Below are 9,601 nucleotides of genomic sequence, written 5' to 3' on the forward strand. Positions count from 1 at the left end.
CCATCCCCCACCTCCACCACTACCGTCACCATCACTACCACCAGCACCACCTCCACCACCGCCCCCCACCACCATCACCACCCCACCTCCAAAACTATCATGCCTCATTTGGGGATCTTCTCTTGCCAAATAGGCAATCATGTCTGCCTTTTGTTTCTAGCTCTGGGCAATGCTACCCTGCACTGGACCAAGGTCCCTGTTGTACTGGAGAACAGGCAATGACTGCTTAACAACCTATTGGCTTGGAGGACTCTCTGCCTTCCAGGCTCCCCCGGTGGCATCCAGCTGGGGACCTCTCCTGGGGTCTTCTGGGCTAGTCCTTTAGCTTCTGAGACTCATTCACCAGGTTCCTCCTCACTGGCTGGTTTTATTGTTGTCACTTTAAAATCTCTCTCTTTCCTTTCCCCCTCCTCTCTCTGTTTTCTCTCTTCTCTCTTGGCCACAAGAGGCCAAGTGCTTGTTGGGCCCACACTGTCCAGCTCTGTCTGGCCCTGCATCGAGGGAAGCACTGACAGGTGGACTGGCTTTCAGAATGCTCCATCTTTTGATTATTTCCTGGATTTTTCTCTTGGAGTGGTCCATACTTTGAAAGAGTAGTGTTGGGCCTCTGTAATGGTTCAGTGAGTGAAGGAACTTGTCACCAAACCTGACACCCTTAGTTCAACCCCTGGGACCCCTATGGCATAAATAGAACTAACTCTGCAAATTGTCCCCTGCCCCCCCACATGTGCCATGGCATACCTCCATATGTGCCATGGCATACCCCCCATATGTGCCATAGTACCAATACCCCCCACATGCGCCATGGCATACCCCACACACAGAAAAATAAATGTTAATCTTAAAGATGGAGTCCTGTGGAGCTCTGTGACTGAGCTTTCGTGGGGAGTTTGTCTTATCTGGGTGACTTGGAATTCTGTCCCAGTGAGATAAGGACTCAAGGTCTGAATGACCCTGCAGGCTGGGAGGACCTGTGCTTGAAATCAGAAGACAGTTTGGAGGGAAGGAAGGGCAAGGTAGAAAAGAAAAGGGTTGTGCAGGTGGAAAGGCTTGGCAGACAGCAAAGAGGAAGAACAACTTTGCCTGCTGGTGAGGATGCAAGTGCGAGCTGGGCTGGCGTCTGGGTGCCCTGGGCAGCTGCGGGCATTCATCCTGCACTCCTGGCCGACTCACCTCCCCCTCAGCCCTCCAGCCTCACTGTCCAGCTCTCCTCCATCGTCCATCTCCATGCCTCCTCTAACTGCAACATCACTGAACACTGACTATGGTGTTGCCCTGTATCCTAGAAGGCTCCTCCGGGGGCTTCCACTGCCTTTGAAGTGGTGAGCTGTATGCTGAGCACAGATTTCTCCACCGTCAATGTGGTGAGGAGGATCTCCACTTTGAGCCCCCTTTTAGGGGCTGAGGTGTTGACACCTCAGTTATCAAAACTCATTTTTTTATCCCAGAGGGTGAGGCGGCTGACAGAATTGCTAAGCATCTCTGAGTTGCTTAGCTCCGGAGACACCAACGCCTGCACTCCCAGAGCACAACTCTAGGTGGCGCCATTCACACAGAATTTCATGTGTAGACCCCTCACCCCCAGTAGGGAAATGTGGGTGGTGGGCCACCTTAATGCCTCTTGGCATTATTCAAGTGAAACAGAGATGGACAAAATGACAGTTGAAGTTAAGTCCTTGTGAGACATAGGCTCTGGAAAATGGAGCTGTACCCTGGAGCGGTGTGCAGTCTAAGATTAGCAGGAATCAGGAATGAGAGAGCACATCTCTCCGGAAAGAAAAATGATCTTTACAAAGCCCTAGATGGAAATGTGGCAGTGGTCATAACCTGCTGTTACCTCAGCACTTGGGAGGCTGAAGGGGTAGGGTCATGAGTTCAAGGTCATCCTAGGCTACAAGAAAGCCTATTTTAAAGAAACAAATAACAAATCCTGGATGCAGGAAGATAAGTCACAGGTAGTGCCCACTGGGGCCTGGTACTTAGCTGGTGCACATCTAATTGGAGGTAAATAGGAAGCAGAGCCTGCATTCCAGATTTGGGGTCTTGAGGGCTGAGTGGCTCGGCCACACGGGTTATACTTGTGTTCGTGAATGGGAAATCGCTGGAATCAGAAATGGAATCTTGGCCCAGATGAGGGTCAGGAATTTATTTCCTTTTTTCTACTTAAGAAAGCTTAGTTCATTGTTTAAGATGAAAAATAACAACCAGATGAAGGGAGGATCATTGGGAATGATAAGTAACACCCTCCAGATGGGGCCACCAGGCTGGGCTGGCTGGGCTGGCTGGAGCAGTCACATCACAGCTGCACAGCTTTTTGAGGCCTCTTCTGTGATGTCTTTAGGATCTGTGACTCAAATTTTGGATTGCTATTTGTGTTTTTTTGCTTTGTATTAAGTCACTGAAATTTATAGTTTATGTTGATTGATTCAAATATTTTATAAACTGGCTTTAAAGTCAATTAAATATACATATATATTACTGTGTGTGTGAGCTCTCACTTGCTTGACTGTGTGTATATATGCCACATGTGTGCAGGGGTCCATGGAGACCAGAAGAGGGTGTTGGATACCATGGAGCTGGAGTTATAGGCAGTTATGAGTGACCATGTGTGTGTTGGGAACTGAACCCAGGACCTCTACAAAAACAGCCAGCGTTTGACCACTGAGCCATGCCTTCAGCGCCTAATGCCCTTTCTTCTTTTTCTTTTTCTTTCTTTCTTTTTTTTTTTTTTAATTTTGGAGATAGGGTTTCTCTGTGTAGCTCTGGCTGTACTGGATTTCTCTCTGTAGACCAGGCTGGCTTTCAGCATGGAGATCCACTTGCCTCTGCTTCCAAGTGCTGGGACTAAAGGTGTACACCATGCCTGGTCTCCTAAAGTCATTTTTTTCTTTTTTTTTGCCATTTTTTTCAAATGCATATTTTTATTGATTTTTATTGAGCTCTACATATTTTTCTGCAACCCTCCCTGCCTCTCCCATCCCATTCAACTCTCTCCCAAGGTCCCCATGCTCCCAATTTACTCAGGAGATCTTGTCTTTTTCTACTTTCTACTTCCCATGTAGATTAGATCTATATATGTCTCTCTTAGGGTCCTCATTGTTGTCTAGGTTCTCTGGGATTGTGATTTGTGGGCTGCTTTTCTTTGCTTTATGTTAAAAACCACTTATGAGTGAGTACATGTGATAATTGTCTTTCTGTGTTTGGGTTACCTCACTCAAATAATGTTTTCTAGCTCCATCCATTTGCCTGCAAAATTCAAGATGTCATTATTATTTTCTGCTGTGTACTCCATTGTGTAAATGTACCACATTTTTCTTACCCATTCTTTGGTTGAGGGGCATTTAAGTTGTTTCCAGGTTCTGGCTATGACAAACAAAGCTGCTATAAACATAGTTGAGCACATGTCCTTGTGCCACGATTGAGCATCCTTTGGATCTATACCCAAATGTGGTATTACTGGGTCTTGAGGAAGGTTGTTTCCTAATTTTCTGAGAAATCACCACACTGACATCCAAAGGGGTTGTACCAGCTTGCATTCCCACCAGCAACGCAGAAGTGTTCCCTTTACCCCACATCCTCTCCAGCATAAGTTGTCATCAGTGTTTTTGATCTTGGCCATTCTTACAGGTGTAAAATGGAATCTCAGAGTTGTTTTGATTTGCATTTCTCTGATGACTAAGGATGTTAAACATTTCTTTAAGTGTCTTTCAGCCATTTTAGATTCCTCTGTTGAGAGTTCTCTGTTTAGGTCTGTACTCCATTTTTTTTATGGGATTATTTGGTTTTTTGATGACCAATTTCTTGAGTTCTTTGTATATTTTGGAGACCATACCTCTTTCTGATGTGGGGTTAGTGAAGATCTTTTCCCATTCTGGAGGCTGTCGTTTTGTCTTGTTGACCGTGTCCTTTGCTTTACAGAAGCTTTTCAGTTTCAAGAGGTTCCATTTATTAATTGTTTCTCTCAGTGTCTGTGCTGCTGGGGTTATATTTAGGAAGTGGTCTCCTGTGCCAATACATTCAAGTGTACTTCCCACTTTCTCTTCTATAAGGTTCAGTGTGGTTGGTTGACTTTATGTTAAGGCTAAGGACATTTTTTAAAGATGGGATTGCAGAAATGTTATTATCAACAGAGGTGCATATCCTCCTACCATAATTGCTTTGAAGGCCAGCCCTCAGCTGTCTCACTGCACTGGCTTAGAGATGCTGATCGTGGACAAATATTCTCTATGTTCTCTATGTTCTGTCGTAACAGAATATACTCTGCCAGCCTCCCTTCCCTCCAACAGGGACAGGGGTGAGTTCTCTCTCTCTCTGTCTCTGTCTCTGTCTCTCTCTGTCTGTCTGTCTGTCTGTCTCTCTGTCTCTCTCTTAGTTTTGGTTTTTCGAGATGGGGTTTCACTGTGTAGCTCTGGCTATCCTGGAACTCACTTTGTAGACCAGGCTAGCTTCGAACTCACAAAGATCCATTTGCCTCTCCCTCCGGAGTGCTGGGATGAAAGGCGATCTCACAGGCACATTCGTGTTTGCATTTGCTAAAAGAAGGAGTGAACAGAGCCCCATTGCTGTGCCCACAAGGCAGGCCCAAGGGAAGGTGCGGCATTTACCTGCACTGCAGCCACGTCCAACCGCACCCTCTCTGGACTGGCTCTGTCCACTCTCCAGAGGACTTGCTTGGTTGGAAAGGTGTTGCCTGGTTCTAGTTCAGGGCTCGGATTCCTTTCTTGTCTGAGATGTGTTTACTGTTTGCATCTGAGTGCTTTGCCTGCACATGTGCCTGTGCACCATGTATGTATGTGCCTGGTGCATGTGCACCATGTACGTGCCTGGCGTCCAAGGAGGTCAGAAGAGGGTGTCAGATGATGGGAAGACTGGAGTTCTGGAGGATTCTGAACTACACTGTGGTGCTAGGAACCAAACCAGAGTCCTCTGTGAGAACAGAGTTCTCTAAACCGCTGAGCCATCTCTCTAGACCTAAGAGTCTTTTCTTTAAACTTATTTATTAGCACACACCTTTAATCTTCAGCACTCTGGAGGTAGAAGCAGACTGATCTCTATTGAATTCTCGGCCATCCTGATTTACAAACAATTTTTAGGCCAATCAGGGCCCTGTCTCAAAAAGAACAATAAAATTATGAACGGTGCTAAAGATCAAACCAGACCTTCGCACATGCTAGCCAAGACTTTGTCCTTGGGTTGAGTTACTTTCTCAGCCCCAGATTAATTCCTTATTTGTCTACATACGATTTACATACAAAAATCAGCTCTAAGGTTTAAAAGAGGGAATCTGTTATTTCATATATTATGTAAAGTGCACTTTTCACAACAGTAGACAGGAGCTAGCCACAGTGGTGCACACCTATAATCTTGGCTTTTGGGAGAATGAGGCAGAGGATCCAAAGCTTGAAGCCGGCCTGGGTCTCTGTCAAGCAATAAACAAAAAGAGGGGGCAGGGGAGTCTTAACAAACCTAAATGAAGAGCTATAGTTGTGGAAACTTCTAGAGCTTGCCTGTCTCAAAGAAAGTGCAGAAAGAATACAGGTCAGGGAGACAGAGGCAAGTAGGAACTCTTGACTGCTTTGGGCAGTGGGTGCTGTCCTTTTGATAAGAGCTTGTGTAGGGCTTGAGTCTCAGGTGGATTAGGTGGGTTACCAGGCTGAGGCCAGGAAAGGGTGACCTCCAAGAGGCCCCACAAGGCAGAAGGTTCAATGAGGCTTTGCGGGTTGTCTGAGCTGCAATCCCGGGATTGTAGGCTGAAGGGACCTAATCCCTAGCCTTTACAGCCCTGACTGTTCTTGAAACTGGCAAGGGACTTCCTTGTGGATTCTGATTAGATGATTAATTTTTTTATCGAGTTTTTTTTTATTTCCAGAGCTGGTCCCACTCCCCACTAGCTGCCCACCTGCCTCCCAGCGGTGAAGGACAGAGGTGAGGAGCATCCCACCCCTGCCCTGGTTCAGGAAGCAGAAAGCAGGGAAGGTGGGAAACCCTCCACCAACTCCACAGCGGTGTCACTCCAGAGGCAAAGGCACTGAAGTCACAGGAGGGCCTGTACAAAGGAATCCTCCACATTGCCTGGCTTTTCTGGGCTAATGAGTAACACAGGGTAGGGAACACACCTCCAAACCTTTCTACAGTAAATCCTGGCTGGTCTTGAAGCTGTTTACCCTCCTCCCAGGGATTAGGAACCTGTTTGAGTTAAAAGGGCAGAGAGAGGCCAGGGCTTGGTTCTGTCCCCCACCTGCTCTCAAGGGCTAAGGCCTGAGTGCTGAACCAGCAGGAAAAAGAGTGAGGGACCCCTGTTTGCAATCTGTCTCTCCTATTGATCTCCTGCCTTGCAGCTGCTTGGCCACTTTTGAGTCTTGATCCTCTCCACCAAGTTTCTCTTCTCACCATAGCCCTGGTCAAATATCAGCGGCGTGGGGAGTTGGGATGCCGTGTTGCCATGCTGTGGATGGGGCTCCTTTCTGTTAGATGTGCCCTTTTGATGGAAGCCCCCACCCCAGATCCCTGACCAACCCTAACTTCACCTTGAAGGAAAGAGGAATCTGGACTCTTTTAGCCGCAGAAGCAGCTCTGTTTGAGTTTTATAAAAATTCAGGTTTAGTATTTTATTAGAGCAATGTGGTCTTAAAATGGAATGGAGCAAAAGTGCTGTTCCCTCGGGTGTCCTGTTGGTGAGGACATTGTCATTTGTTGTTGAAGCACAGAGCTCTTTTCCAGCAGTGTGTACCCACACGTGTGCAAACACGCATATGTGCAGGTATATTCACTGCCAGGCAGGACCTGGCAGCATGCCTACAGAGGTATGTGTCACCCACACAAACATACAATCTGGCAGAGTCATAATCGCATTGGGCGAGACCCACAAGCATCTGCAGACAGCCCCTCGATGGTCCAGAGTGCTGTCCAAGAGAGCCTGGGGTGACTCTGGAGTGAGTGAACTTCAGCAACGGTGAACACAATGACCCCCTCGAGTCCCTCTAGGGCTTGGAGAACACAGTTTCCCTTGGGGAGCAGGACCGGAAGGAACAGCATATTTCCTACCAGAGCCTCCAAAAGCACAGCAGGCAGCCTCGGGGCGTTGGTTTTACAGTGTACATTGTCTCCTGCTGAGGTTCAAGGTGCTTTGGTGCAGACAGTAAAGGAGCACAGTCCCGCTTTAAGGATGAGAGAGGCACAGCTGATGGCCTGCCCACCATCCTGTACACTGTATAGAAGCCTAGCACAGGAAGGTTGTGTGACGTTGGGCTATCTTGTGGCCCTAAGCTAAAGAAGGAACAGATGACTAATGTGGTGGGGGCCCACATGTGAGGACCCTGGGATCCCAAGGAGTGGGGACAAAGGGTCAGGAGAGTGGGTGTCTGTCTGTCTGGAAGGGGAGGGAAGAGAAAGGGAATGGTGAAAAGAAGAAATTCAAACAAAGGCCTGAGCCTGCTCAAGACTACCAGATGCATACAAAGGGGAGGAGAGGTACTGGGGGGCTGGGAAGGGCTGGCTGGCAGGGAGGCCCAAGGGAGAGCCCCAGGGAGGCAGTGGCCTCTTCAGGAAAGGTGGGCAGGAAGGCAGGGAGGAGAGGAGTCCTGCCCACTGGCAACACAGACCTGCTTCCCCCTCTCCTCGTTCCAAGCCAGCATTGTGGCCCCTGTCAGCCTCCCTGAGCCCAGGGCTGAGATTGACGGGACTGCAGCTTCTCTGGGTCCTGGGTGGATTTGAATAATTAAGTCATCTGGATTCTTATGATTTACCATTTTCAATGATAAATAGACAGCGTCCAAGCCAGCCAGTTGGCAAAACTCTGGCTGTTAGTTATAATTTGTCAAGCTGCCAGCAGATTCATGTTCTATGCTAATGGAGGAAGACTCATTGACTAGGGGCTGCTGCGACCCGGTCAGCTCTTTCCTTAGGCACCCATGAGGTCGAGAGGTCGGGGAAGAAGGGCTGAGGCTGATATGGATTTTATGTAAGGGTCGGTGTAATTTTGTAATAATTCAGTGGCACACACATGCTGGCACATAGAGGGTCACATATGCAGATGTATGTTCAGGACCCCACACCCATATCCCTTCCACACATGGGCAGTTGCACCCACACAGGTCTCTGCACCTGGGGTGCCTCGGACTGGACTGGGTATTTCTCCAGCTCTACAACCCGCTTGCGCATGCGCACTCTTGCCACCACCTTATACCAAGATAAACTTCCAGACATGTTTAGCAGCTTGGAGAAAGCATATCACCCCTACATCAGACACCCACACCACACTGTGACACAGCGTACACCACAAAGTTGCGCGGCACCCAGGACCCCTTTTCCGTCCATCCCACACCCCCCTTCATTTCACTGACGAAAGCACCAAATCCGGTGCATTTTCCCAGGGTGGGAAGGGCTTAGCGCCATCCAGCTTTTCATCTGGCTGGGGCCACAGAAATAGAGCTGAGAAGACAGAGGCCCTGAGACTTGGCATCTTCAAGGCTGGATGAAAACCAACTGAACTGAGTCAAATTTCCTTTTTTCCTTTTGTTTATTTGTCTATCTGTCCACAACACACTGAGGTAGAGGTGATGCTTTGCCCGAGATGAGTACAAAAGAAAACATTAAGCATGACAGCTAAAGCACTGGATGCAAAATGGACAAAACTGTTCATTTCCCTCCTCGTTCTCCGCCTTAGCAAGTGTGCACACCATTGCCGAGAACAGGCACGGGTCTGGGCAAAGACCTCTTGTTCCTGGTGTGGAAATCCTGGCCTTGGTGTTAGGAAATGCTAATTCTAGACCAATTAAAACAGTCTTCGCTCTCTTCTGACCCAGGCGCCCTCACAACAGATCAGTGTGCGCAGGGAGAACGGAGAAGAAAGCGGCTGCCCTTCTTAGAAGAGAATTTGAATTTTCTTAGATTATTGGCAGGGCTGGAAGCTGCAAACCACACCCCCCCCCCCAGCTTTGAGGTTGATAGGAGCACAGGGAAAGCGACTGGAGGATGGAGTTAAACATTCACCATCCTGTCTGCAAACCTGGGGGGGGGGGCAATGAAAACCATACAAAACTGAGAACAGCAAGGAGCTCAGAGGAGGAGCTGTTTGCCAGCAAGCTTTGTTCCCCATGTCTGCTCCATAGGCCGAGATCTGGGCTCTCTGAAGTTCATTGGGACTTTTCAGAGCCAGGAGGGAGTAGAGAAATGGGGGTGGGTAGATAGTCCAGTCCTTTCCACAATCACCTGGATTGGGCCACTTTTCTTTCCTCAGCAGATGTGGATTCTGGCAGGGCAGGGGTGCTGGCAGATAGGGGCAATCCATGTTCTGGTTTTCAGGAGCCAGAATCCGACAGCCTCTTCACCCAAGGGAAATAAGACCCCTAAATGCACCAAGAAAAGGGAAACATGCTTTCTGTTTTGGAGATTTTGAGATTTTAATATGTGTCACTGACCTTCACCCCACGAGCACTAGCACCTGTGTTCCACCAAGAACAGGGATGGGATAGAAATGGAAATGGAGGGGCCCAGCAGTGGTGGCGCCCAGCAGTGGTGGCGCCCAGCGGTGGTGGCGCACGCCTGTAATCCCAGCACTCGGGAGGCGGAGGCAGAGGCAGGCGGATCTCTGTGAGTTCGA

The sequence above is a fragment of the Microtus ochrogaster genome, chromosome 15, assembly GCF_000317375.1.
Source record: "Microtus ochrogaster isolate Prairie Vole_2 chromosome 15, MicOch1.0, whole genome shotgun sequence".
Classification (NCBI taxonomy): Eukaryota; Metazoa; Chordata; class Mammalia; order Rodentia; family Cricetidae; genus Microtus; species Microtus ochrogaster.